The sequence below is a fragment of the Pollachius pollachius genome (assembly GCF_949987615.1).
Source record: "Pollachius pollachius genome assembly, chromosome: 18".
In the NCBI taxonomy this organism is placed as follows: domain Eukaryota; kingdom Metazoa; phylum Chordata; class Actinopteri; order Gadiformes; family Gadidae; genus Pollachius; species Pollachius pollachius.
Window position 1 is genome coordinate 11,527,369 of NC_136951.1, and position 12,500 is coordinate 11,539,868.

Genomic DNA, 12,500 nt, shown 5'->3' on the forward strand with positions numbered 1-12,500 from the left:
GTCCCTAACAAGATGCTGCCAGACCCACCGAAAGGACTGTTATTTTCTCTCTGCTCTCACTGTAAAACAAATAAATAATAAAATAAATAAATCAACATGGACCTCTCCTGATTAAGCCCAAATCTGAAAGCTGTGGGTCAGCATCAAACTCTGGTGTCATTAGTGCTGATTGGACGACGGACAGTGAACCGAGCCCAGCCAGAAGAGCCCCTCCGTCCTGATGACCGACCTTGGAGGCAACTCTGGTCACAGCCCCACACACACACACACACACACACACACACACACACACACACACACACACACACACACACACACACACACACACACACATACACACACCTACTGGCAAGATACCACTGGGTCTTAGATCACACACACCTTCCTGGCAAGACACCACTGGGCCTTAGATCTCCCCCCCCCACACACACACACACACACACACACACACACACACACACACACACACACACACACCCCTACCTGGCAACCAACCACTGGGACCCTGATCAGACACACACTCACCCCTGCCCCGTTCCCGACCAGCCATCTAAACCACACCTGTTCTTAAACCACAAACACACAAGGACGCTTACACCCACACCCACACACCCTTCCCTCTAGTTCTGTATCACAATCCATGAACGTTGTGATACATTTTGAACACGACAAGCCATTCATGGGGCAGTAAATGAGAAAATGATAAGCTACGCTATCAGTACACAGACCCAAGTCGGATTTTCGATTGTGAGTAATGAAAGGTCTGCGGTATCGCTGGCTTCACTGCATACAGCAAGGTATAGTAGCCGGTCAAGACCAAAAGTGCAGATAAGGTGAAAGCAACGATGTAAAAATAGCGCTCGTATTAGCACAGGCTAGCACAATTAGAGTGCGGTATCAGCTCAACAGCAGAAATGCGCCATTACATACCTCGGTAAACTCATTCTCAAAGGTTTCCTCTAACACACACACACACACACACACACACACATTTCCATCGTCTTTCGTATCTCTTTTTTATCTTTCATCTTATATAGGGGGGGGGGGGGGGGGGGGTGGGGTGACGACATCTTTTGACTTCAAACCCGAGCTTTGAAATCTTTCCCTCAGCCTCCAGATGCGTGCGCGATGAGGTGTGGCGTGCGTGCGATGCTAGCGCCCCCCCCCTGACACCTCCCGACCCCCTCCCCCTCACTCTTCATCTTCCTTTAATACGCGCACACTGATGAAGCACTCGTTCTGGGTCTCCTGTTGTCATGTTAATGTCACGCAGTCAGATTGTATTCAGGTCGTCGGCGAGGGGCTGTGGCCTCGCGCCTAGAACCTCAAGGTCAGACCGGAGAGAGCGGAAAGCTGGACTTGCAGTGGCCGAGATCCGACTTGCCTGGGAATCGGGGGGGAGGGGGGGGTTAAAAAGATCTGTTTACCACCGCGGCTCCGGAGACCAAAATAAAATGCAATCAGCCGAGTAAACAAACACGCACAAGCACGCTTGAAAAGCACACACACACACACGACACGTACAACAATTGTTGTGTATCTTTGCCACACCCACTGGCGGTCAAAAATGGCGGCGACGAGTCAGGCGATGTTTGCTCCGACCTCGGTGGATACGAAGTGTGTTTCTCTCTTTCGTATGCATTAGATCCATTGCCTTGTTGTTGTGCTGACTCCACGTCGCCACTGTATGAGACCTGCTGTCCCAGGCTGTCTCAGATTCTACTGATCCTCTTGCTAATGAGCACGTAGAACGCTCCCCGGGTCAAAAGGTCACCACTGCGGCTACTGTACATGTACCGTTAAAGTCGTCTAGTCATTTTCGTAATATGGGGGATTTGGATAAAATAAAAAGATAAATAAATCTCACAAAAAAAGATAACACTGAATATTTTTTCTATACATATACAGTAACAGAGTAATTGCATATATTTCATATAGACTGTTCATCTTTTCCCCTTTCCACAGAATATTTCTGCCTCGCTGCTCAATTCTGTGAGTCAATCTGTGGTTTTGGGAGATAAATGTCTCCTCCAGGCGTTCAGTTGATGGATGGGGGGGGGGGGGGGCATGGGCTGTGACTGTTGTTGAATTTCCTCACATTTCCACAATATTTTCCCGCAGGTTCTGAAGATTCCTATGTTTGGGTTGGATTGACGGGAATCGAGAGGCAAGCGAGGACAACGCATTTTAGCGCATGAGACCCATCTTTTTTTTTTTTACGTTTTGGGATTTTTTATTAAAAGTCTATCACCTCTAGCTGAACGAAACGTGTGTCGCAGACATTGCCGCCTAACGCGCCACCTTAATAACACCTTCAATGACGGCTTGTTTTGTGCCACGTGGAACTTCTGAGCAAGTGAAAATGAGTCATGACAGCAAGTATGTGGTAAGGGGCCTGTGTGTGTGTGTGTGTGTGTGTGTGTGTGTGTGTGTGTGTGTGTGTGTGTGTGTGTGTGCGCGCGCGCTTGGGAGCTTTTGGGGAATACCAAATGAAACTGAGCAGTGTGACCCCTCCCTCTGTCAAAATGCTTCGAGCCTCCTTTCAAACCATCCTTTTCTCCTCTCTCCCTTCCCTTCTTTCCTTCCTGCCTCTCTCCTCGCGAGCTGTCTTCCATTCCCCTCTTTCTTCCTCTTCTCCCCTCTCCCTTATCCTCTCCTTTCTTCGCTTCTCTCTCCATTTCCTTTCATTTCATCTGCCCCCAGCTCCTCTCTTTTCCTCCCCTCTCCCCTGCTCTCCATCTGTCCTCTCGCTTCTTCTCCCTTCTCCTCTCCTGACCTCTCTTCTCCCTCCCTCTCTTCTCCTCCCCTCTCCTTCCCTCTCCTCGTCTCCCCGTTCCTCCCTTATCCCTTCTTCTCTCCTCTCCTCTCCCTTCTTCTCTCCTCCCCTCTCTTCTCCTCCCCCTCTTCTCCCTTGACGCCCGTTTCCTGTCCTCTCCTCTCCCTTCTTTTCTCCTCTCTTCTTCTCTTCTCTCCCCTCTTCTCCTTTCCTCTCCCTTCTTTCCCTCTGTCGACTCTCCTCACCTCTCCCTTCTTCTCTACTCTCCTCTCTTCTCCTCTCCTCTCTCCTCCCCTCCTCTCCCTTATTCTCCCTCCGTTGACTCCCCTCCCTTCTTCTCTCCGTCTCTCCTCTCCTGTGAATGTTGGAACAGCTCAGTCACTCTCGGGCCAAGCTGGTGACCCAGAAAAAGGGTTAAAACGGGTCGAGAGAGACATCCAGAGAGAGAGCAATAGAGAGAGTGAAAGCAAGTGATTGAGCATGTGTGTGTGAGGGAGTGAAAGAGAAAGAGAGAAGTGCTTGTCTGATATTTATAGATATGAGGATAATGATGGCATCCCACTGAGACAAAGATGGAGATAGTCAGAGAGTCAGAGACAGAGCCAGAGAGAGAGAGAGAGAGAGAGAGAGAGACATGCATACATCGTTTTGTGCGTATTTATGCTGACGTGTCTGAACAGATTCCACCAGCAGATGGATGTCCATTTTAGCGATAACCCACACACACACCAACACCAACACACACACATACACACACACACACACACACACACACACACACACACACACACACACACACACACACACACACAGACTTAAATCCATTGACAAAACAAGGTTCCCAATCCATCTCTCCATCGCCCCATTCACTGCCCGGCTAACAGTGTCTCACTGTATTTACATGTCTATCCATTTTCTCGCGGCGGCAACATTCCCAATTTGTGTCACTCTACGGTACGCCTCTCAAATCACACCAGATAACGAAAGTTGGAGCTTCTTTTCCGTGATTTATTTTTGTGAGTATATATGAGTACATCTTGGGTGGGCATTAACTCACGGAGGGGGCCCGACCAATCGCAGCTTCCCTCAGTGTGGAATCAGGCCCGGGGCTGTGCTCGCCGGGCTGAAGCGCCACCGCTAGGCGTCTGTGTGTTGTGTCTACACACCCTCCAGATAGGAGCTCAGGATGATCGATACCGCGGGAGCCCGAGGGGCCGGGGCCTCTTTCTGGGCCACATCTTTATCCTGTTTGACTTGGGGGGGGGGTTGTGTGTGTGTGTGTTTCCTCAGGACCTGCGGCCATTTGTTAAAAATAACACTGCCTTCTTGGTTGTTGCGTTTCTATTTTCTACTCTTATTGTTGCAGGGGTCTGGGATCGTATCGTCGGGGTCTTCAGGCACACACACACACACACACACACACACACACACACACCTTCAATAGCCTCTCTCTCTCTCTCTCTCTCTCTCTCTCTCTACATGTTATCTTACTCTCACTTTTCTTTCATTATTTTCTTCCATTTTTTTTTCCATTAGTACTATCGATATTACTAAATATCACGCGGTGCCATTCTTGTGACGTCAATATTAAAATGTAAATAAATATTTGACAGCTACTGAATTAAGCATTGCATACCCTTTATATATGATTATCTCCCTCTCCCTCTCCCTCCAGCCTTCCCTCTTTCACCCCCCCCCCCCCCCCCCCCCCCCCCCTCCCAGGGTGTCAGGCGGTGCCAGGCGTGTCTCAGTGCGGGGGCCCCTCTGCTGACATGCTGAGCGCTCGGGCCCCACACTGTCACCTGCCTCATTAGTGCACGTCTCCGGGAGGGAGAGGAGAGGAGTGCGCACGTGTCTCCAGGCACATCACCGTGCACGCACGCACATACACAAGCACACACACAACACACAGGCTTTCAGACACACACACACACACACACACACACGGCTCTCACACACACACACGGCTCTCCCGTGCCCATGCAGATACACTGTGCTAGAGATACAGATATATATGCATGCGTGTGTGTGCACACACATTGCCAAACATAAACACATGTTTTCACACACACACACACACACACACACACACACACACACACACACACACACACACACGCGCGCACACGCATAAACATGTGCCAACCATACATATGCTTGTATGGAAACACACACACACTAACTTGTAAACAAACACATAGCTGAAAACAGAGTACTGTCAGGTGATTGACAGGTGTAGCGTGGTTGCATAAAAGCACAACCAAACACACAGATAAACATTGATACTTGATATTCATACTAGATTAGACAGAACACGAGGGAAAAAGAGCTGCATTACAGGGAATTAGAGGAGAAGAGCTTGTTCCAGGTCACAGAAGTCCCTTAAGAACAGAGTGCATGAGTGTATGTGTGTGCATGTGCGTGTATATGTGTGTCAGTGTGTTTGTGTGTGTGTGTGTGTGTGTGCATGGCGATTAGCGGCATTCTCATCTCACACGTTTTTCTTGCAGCAACAGTAGGACTTTGAGTTTTCTGGCAGCGACTGTGGTAGTCCGAGTTCGATTTTTTCTCTTATCTGTAGTGACTCTAAAATGTCAAAAGATTAAAAAATGGCAGAGGCTTTACGCTGACTCCATTCTAACACAGTGTTTTCTGTTTGTTCGCTATCGCGAAAAAATGGATTGGGCCAACCATAAAGCAGCCTCGAAAGAGGAGGTTAACACACACTGCAGTAGAGCTGTACGTTAAACCCATCATATGGCGCCGATATGCTGAAATGCATGGTGCTTAAATGGAGTGCTAAACCAGCTGGCTTAAAAACGGTGACATAGAAAAGCAGATCCCAAACCTAATGTCATCACACACTAACCTGGAGTAATTGTGAAAGAGAGTCAGGACGAGTGACAGTAGAGGAAATGAATGAAATGAATCCCTAGTTAGAGGGGAGAGAGCGAGAGCGAGAGAGAAAGGGTGAGAGCTATGAAGTGGTTTCCCATGTTCAGGCTTAAGAGTGTGTGCGTGTGTGTGCATATGTCCATGTGTACATCTGGCCCAAGGCAGAAATGAGACCTGAATAGTTGCAAATACGCGCCACATGTACTGTATAAATATGTCATTTTAAAGACACAAATACACACGCACAGACCTAATAACCTAATCTAATTTTAATCAATAGATGCATCCTTTTTCTGCACATACACATCTCAGGGGTTCATGCATGCGTATGTGTGTGCCTGTGTGCAGTTGTGGTCGCATGCCTTTATCTGTGTTCCCGGCCAGTGCTTTGATAGAAAACAAAACAAGATCGGTCTCAGGCTCCTCCCACCGTTAGCCACGGTACTGATGTCGCTATAACTACTCACACACAGCAAGCAGCAACAGAAAGTAGATCCATACACACGCCCACAGAATTGTTTTCATGAAGAAACTGAGAAAAACATTTCGGGAATTCTGGATGACGGATGAAAAGAAAGAGAATGCAAAAGGCAGTGATTCTTTTTTTTGTTGTGCTACAATGTTGTGTGTTGCTGTAAGAGATTTTGCTCCATTGCTCTTTAGGACACTTCAGGAGTGTGTTTGACTGTGTGTGTGTGTGTGTGTGTGTGTGTGTGTGTGTGTGTGTGTGTGTGTGTGTGTGTGTTTGTCTTTGTGGGTGAGGGATAGAACTAAAGAGAGGGAGCCATTGCGTTTGAGATAGTGTGAGGTTGTGCGTTTGTTTGTGTGTCTCTCTGTGTGAGTGAGGGAGAGAACTGAGGGAAGATGGAGGGAGCGATTTTGTGTGATAAAGCATGCGTGTGCATGTGCATGCGAGTGCATGTGCGTGCGTGTTTTTAGGGTGTCTTTGTTCCACAAGCAACCCTTTGCAACGTCTGAGTCCATCACAGATCGCATAGATGAGGAAGGTCAATAAAGAGAGCCGAATAACTACAGAGTAAGTAGCATCAAACAAAAAAACACCCAGTATACTCAGGCATTGGTGTGTGTATGTGTGGATCAGGCGCGCATGTGTGCGTCTGAGGGTGCGTGTGTTAGTGTGCGTGTGTCTGTGTGTGTGTTGCAGAGTACTCGGTGAAGAGAAGCTGGGAGGAAAGCAGTGTCTGGTTCAGAGGTGACAGAGACATAGAGAGAGGGAGTGAGAGAGTGTCAAAGAAAGAGAGTGAGAGGGAATCTGAGATTAAAAAGAGGCATTGCAGTAAACAATCAAAACAGGCTTTCGTAAATACACACATTCATCGATTCATCCATGATGAGCAGACGCACAGGCAGACAGACACACAGACAGAAACACTGCTTGAACAAATCAGTAGATGGACACATCTGCGTTGCATCCGTGCACATACAAGTGACATCTGCAAGCCTGCTTCTGCACACACACACGATAACTCAGAAGACCATGGCCTGAAGTGCAAGCCAGGGAGATCTCTGTAACTACTGTCTTTGGCCAAGCCTCGCTGGTGGTGAGCTGCGCAGAGTGATAGAGAGGGTGAGGCTTTGTACGTGAGTGTGTGTGTGTGGGTACGTGTGTGGTCGTAGTGTGTGTGTGTGTGTGTGTTAGAGTGTGTGAGTGTTTTAGAGTGTGTTAGTGTTTGTGTGTGTGTGAGTGTGTGTGTGTGTGTGTGTGTGTGTGTGTGTGTGTGTGTGTGTGTGTGGGCAGTTGGGTAGTCAGACTTTGACAGAGACAAATGAAGGAGAGATAGAGTGAGAGGGAGAAATGAGTAAATAGACTCCATAACAGTCCCTACGCCTGTAAATCTTCCATTATCCACAGATAAGGCGGTGACAGATGCTTGGGCGGCAGAACAGAATCTAAATCATTCAGAAATACCTGTGATACGCAGGACACCAAACTAAAAACAGATATACAGTGCGAGCGAGGGAGAGAGCGAGAGAGTCAGGGAGAGAGGGAGAGGGAGAGAGAGAGAGAGAGAGAGGAGTGAGAGAGAGATAGAGCGAGAGAGAGAGAGAGGGAGAGAGTGAGGGAGAGAGCAAGAGAGAGAGTGAGGGAGAGAGCAAGAGAGAGCGAGAGGGTGAGAGAGTTGGTGAGAGCGAGAGAGAGAGAGAGAGAGAGAGAGAGAGAGAGAGGAACAGGGGAGACGGCAGAGAAGGAGAAATGCCGATCAAGCAAAACCACTCAATCATTCCATCCTCCCATTCCGTCCATCCGACTGCATTTTCCCCTCCTCTCCCGTTCTCCTCTCCCTATCTTCCTCGACAACTTCCCACACTCATCGCTTTGACCATCCTCCCATTCCCTCCCCTCCACACATTGCACCCTCTATAGCCGGATTTCCATCTAATTGCAGAGGGGGATTTAAAGCAAACTTTGCAAAATTGAGCAGAAATCAACCTTTTATAATGCCTTACTTCAAAATGCGCATAAAAATATGTGATGGAACCACGGCTTGTGTTCTCCCAGTTTGTCGTCCTCCCGCTCCTTCTGCCTATCTCCTCTCTCTCCCCTCCCATCCTCCCTCTCCCACTCTCTCTTCTCCCTCTCTCTCTACTCTTCCTCCCTCTCTCTGTCCTCTTCCTCCCTCTCCTCTTCCTCCCTCTCGCTCTCCTCTTCCTCCCTCTGTCTCCTTTCTCTCTTTCCTCCCCCTCTCCTCTTCCTCTCCCTCCCTCAACTCTTCCTCTCTCTCTCCTCTTCCTACCTATCTCCTCTTCCTCTCTCTCTCTCTCTCTCTCTCTCTCTCTCTCTCTCTCTCTCTCTCCCCCTCCCCTCTAATCCTCTCCCTCTCTCTCCTCTTCCTCCCTTCCTCTCCCTCCATCACCTTCTCCTCTCCTTCCCTCTTCCTCCTGGCTGTTGTGTGTTTAACAGTTTGTGGAGCCATGGCAAGGTCAGGGGTTAGCTGGTGGCCCCGGGCTCATTGGAGAGTGTGTGTGCGTGTGTGTGTGTGTGTGTGCGTGCGTGTGTGTGTGTCGATATGTGTCTGTGTGTGTGTTTGTGTGTGTGTCTCTTAATTTGCTGGAAAATATGTGCATGCAACATGAGTGTATGCACACATGGTTTGCAGTGAATTATTAATAATAAAACATGTGTGCGCATGTGCTCGTGTTTGCGAGCATGTTTGCTACAGATACATAAAGTGCATTGTCCATGTGGGAATATGAAGTAGGCCTCTAGTTGTGCATGGATGCATGAATAACCCTGCATATTCTGAAAAGACGTGACACAAGGAAAACATTCATGCAACTCTTTCCCTGAGTGTGTGCGTGTGTGTGTGTGTGCGTGTGTGTGTGTGTGTGTGTGTGTGTGTGTGTGTGTGTGTGTGTGTGTGTGTGTGTGTGTGTGTGTCTCCAGCCTCTGGCCCAGAAAAAACATACAACTCAGTCGATTACATGCTTCTCAAACTCACATCCCACACAAGAACAGACAGACAGACGGACGGACAGACAGGCAGGCAGAGAGAAAGACACAGACACACACACACACACACACACACACACACAACCTGTTGTGTGTGTGTGTGTGTGTGTGTGTGTGTGTGTGTGTGTGTGTGTGTGTGTGTGTGTGTCCAGTGGTCCATCTCGTTAACACACGCCGTCCTACTACTACCCACAATCCTCCGTCTGATTGGTCACCACTGGTCACATGATGACCGAAGCCATGATAAGACCCGCGGCCAATGGCCGGCGCCGGCTGCCCCGACCACCGCAGCCAGGAGGCCAAAGGTCAAACTGTTACATGGCAGACTTTTTCACGAAAAGGAGGATCACTGCGGCAACTCATGAATGTTGTATGATGGAGAGGAAAGCTGGAAATGGAGAGGATCAAAAGAACAAACGGGGCGAGATTTCAACCGAGGAAGATAGAGAGAGAGATAGAGAGATAGAGAGAGCGAGGGAGTAGGAGAGAGAGAGAGGCAGGGAGAGGAGAAGAAGTAGAAAGAAGGGATAAAGGGGGGTCCTGTATGGCAGAACAAAGAGGGGTTTTATTGCATCCAGGGTCAAATGGGCGTTTTATTCCTTGGCTACCCTCCTACACAGCGAGAGGAGCTCCCTCTGGACTCTATCAAGTGTGTGTGTGTGTGTGTGTGTGTGTGTGTGTGTGTGTGTGTGTAGGTGTGTGTGTGTAGGTGGGTCCTTGAATGCATGATGTGAGTGTGTGCGTCTGGTGGGTCCTTGAATGCATGGTGTGTGCGTGCGCCCATGCGTGCTTGTTTGCTTGCGTGCGTGCTTGTTTGTGTCTCTATGTGTGTGTGAATCAACACATACAAACCGCACACACGTCCACGTTGATGGACAATACGCACCACTGCCACAACCACAAGAGCTAACTAACGAGCCATTTGCTCTGATGTCTCCTCCTGCCTGTAGGCCTTCATATCTGCCAACATAAGCAGCCTCTTCATATCACACATCCATCCATCCAGCGGCTTCGCCATGCCAGCTGTTGTTTCCGCAGATAGGCCTTGCAGCACGCATGCACACACACACACACACACACGCCAATTTCTCGGCACGTGGTATCCCCTACCCGTATCCATAACTACGGCATATTGTTGCGTTGTGTTTCGGCGCTCTGATCTGGGACGATGCTAGCCTCCTGTCAGACAGACAGATGGCTGTTCTGCTCCACGCCAGCCTTTCCGGCCCTGGAGGTACGGGGTACGGTAGGGTGGGACGGAGGGGGGGGAACAAGGACGGGGGGCTGTCTCAGTCTCCATCCCAACTCAGTTCCGCTGAGCTCTACACGCGTCCGAGCGGGGGCACACACAAACACACACTCACACATACACTCGCACACGCGCGCGTCCGCGTGTTTAACAGGCCACATATGGCGCCGGCCAACAGAGGATTTTACGGCCTTTACATGCTCGTTACGCTGCTAACACACTCCAGAAGACACCCTGGAAGGTAGGGCGGAGGGGTGGACTGACTCCCAGCTGGGGGGGGGGGGGGGGGGGCGTCATGAGGAGGCCTGGATGAATGAGGCAGTGACGTAATCCCTCCTAGGTGGAATGATACAATGAAGAGGTAAAAACGTAGACGTCTGTGTCCACATGAAGTAGAAGTCCTTGAGGTGTGTGAGTTTGTGTCCATGTTTGTGTGTGTGTGTGTGTGTGTGCATTGTTTGTGCCGGCATGAATCATTTATCGGTAGTTAAGGTCTGTTTGTCTGTCTGTCTGTGTGCGTGTGCATGCGGTAATACACATAGACACGCATACACAATGTGAATTAATCTTGTCGGCAGGAGATGAACGGGCAAATGAATACAATAAGAAACATCCAACGACATCCATCCAAACAAATAAACATGCACGACAACTTACAGTTCAAACAAACCATTACTAATCGCAAACAGACACACACACACACACACACACAAACACATGCATGTTACACACTTACTATCAATGTGAGGACCTTCACCAAGACAAGAAGGCGGGCAAATTAACAAGCGGGACTTGTCCCTGACGCGCATCTCCATATTTTTCACAATGTCTAATATATCGGTAATCACTGTAAACCTTGTGTCATTGTGAGCACACGTATAATTAAAAGAGGATTAACAATTGGACGGGCCCAGATGCCTCGTGCATGTAATTAACATTCAGACAATGTGGAGAACACAACACCTGTGTTTACGTCTGTGAGTCCGCAAAAAATGTTTTGCGTTAGGGAGCACGGGCGACCCATACTCACGCACACACACACACACACACACACACACACACACACACACACACACACACACACACACACACACACGTACGTGTATGTGTGTGTGATAGCAAGTGTGCGTTTTGAGGAAGGATTAGCCTTGTCGCTGACATCAGCCTATCAGGGCCTTGCCGGGGATGAGCCAATCATCTTGAGCAACAGAGACCGGCTAACAAGAACTGCATTCGGGGACATCTTTCTCTCCAGACAGACGGACGGACACACAAAGACACAGAGGGGAAAAAACTGAGAAATATCAACAAAAACATGGACAGAGTGACGGACAACAAGACGACCAGACAGACCAGCAGGGAGACAGAGAAACAGATGGCAGTCAGAGAGAAAGACACAGAGACCGACAAAGACATGCAGTCAGTCAGACAGAGATACAGACTGACAGACAAACAGCTCCAGAGACGGACAGATTGTTATAGAAACCGACTAACAGACAGACGGACAAACAGATGGACAAACAGAGAAACAGTTTAAGAGGCAGAGCGACAGATACCTCTCTCCTCTCTCCTCTACCTCCACCTCTGAACTGAATGCGGGTGAGGAGGGGGTTTCTCTGAGATGCCGGTCCCCGGGGGGAGGGCCTGGGGGGGGGTCATGCTTGGCCCCTTCCTCTCCCAATGCTGTGTCTAATGGTGTTGATCTTTCTGCTTCACCCGCTTATACCGTCCTACCAACGTACCTATGGAGGGAAGAAGGTTCTGTGGGCATCTGTGTGTACGCATTCATCTTGTGGAGGTCTTTATAGGTGGTGTGTGTGTGTGTGTGTTCATCTTGTAGAGGTCTTAATAGGTGTGTGTGTGTGTGTGTGTGTGTGTGTGTGTTCATCTTGTAGAGGTCTTAATAGGTGTGTGTGTGTGTGTGTTCATCTTGTAGAGGTCTTTATAGGTGTGTGTGTGTGTGTGTGTGTGTGTGTGTAAATGTATGTATGTATGTATGTATGTGTGTGTTTGTGTGTATTCATATTGTAGAAATCTTTATAGTTCTTTATAGGTATTTGTGTGTGTGTTCGTGTGTGCGTTTGTGCATGAATTAGGTTTGTATGGGT